The sequence below is a fragment of the Rhinoderma darwinii genome, chromosome 3, assembly GCF_050947455.1.
Source record: "Rhinoderma darwinii isolate aRhiDar2 chromosome 3, aRhiDar2.hap1, whole genome shotgun sequence".
NCBI lineage: Eukaryota > Metazoa > Chordata > Amphibia > Anura > Rhinodermatidae > Rhinoderma > Rhinoderma darwinii.
In genome coordinates, this window is record NC_134689.1 from 395,313,790 (window position 1) to 395,314,853 (window position 1,064).

Sequence of the window (1,064 nt, forward strand, 5' to 3'; positions counted from 1 at the left end):
AGAATCTAATATATAATATTTCCAGACTTATGAAAAAATAAAAAAAAATTAGAAAAATGTGTAATCACTTATATACTAACTGTTTAACTGAGAAAAAAAAAATAATTCTAGCAACACATTTCCTTTAAGGCTTGTGTCCCTGCTCTAGAGTGTTTATGGAGACCAGGTCACCTACACAATCTATCTTTGACAATACTATTCAGTCTCCAGAGAGACTGTCAAAAATTGCAATGCTGACTATATTTCAAGTCATCACAGCGGGGTATTGGTAAAAAGTTTTCAATCAGCAATAATCACGCCTCGGATACACCTCATTGGCTATAATACTGCCACTGCGCAAAGCTACTGATAGATGGGAGAAGCTGCAGCCTCCGTACCTTGAACTCTTTTCACACTGCGCAGACGCATATACAGTAAGCATGGAAGAATATAAAGCAAAGGATTCTGGGAGTGAATATGCTAATAAACTCCTCCCTCAATCATGAACAATAGATAAAAGAAGAAGGAAACTTTTAGTTTCACCCTTTTGGCTACGATCAAGTGTAGTATCTTATTGCTTCTCGGCCTTTTGGTTAAGATCAAGTGTTGTACCTGATCAAGCTGAGGTTAGTAATCATCCCTACTGGTGGAAGTTTGGACCATCGTAGGGGGATGACAGAACGCCGAGGTGTGGGCAGGGAACCACAACGGTCATCGCTCTGGTGTACACATTTGGTTTAAAGGTACCATTTGTAGGTGACCAGCTGACTGCCGGATCGAGGTCAGGAGGTCGGGTAGTTTGGAAGCCCGAGTTGCTATGTGCCCCAGGGCTGGTGAACCTGGGGTGCCCTAACTCACTGGGGGTGGGATCCCACTGAGTGAAGGCACTCCTCTTTCACACTTCTGAGCACACACCTTTATTCTCCCGGCCTTCTGTCTGGGAGATGAGGAATTTTAATACCTGGCGGATGTCCAGGCTGTATCACAGCACACATCCACTTATTCAATTTTGTTTTTTCACTGTGTGTTTGTCACAAGGATTTTGGGACCCTCCTGAGGTCTAGGGAGAAAATGTGTGGCCATCT

General features: G+C 43.2%; 1 non-coding gene across 1 annotated transcript; it reads right to left on the reverse strand.

Annotated features, from left to right (window-relative positions):
- Positions 1-203: 203 nt before the first annotated feature.
- Positions 204-344, reverse strand: LOC142751325 (U4 spliceosomal RNA). The gene has a single exon (XR_012882876.1). It is a non-coding gene; the product is annotated as a U4 spliceosomal RNA (small nuclear RNA).
- Between the last annotated feature and the right edge of the window lie 720 nt (positions 345-1,064).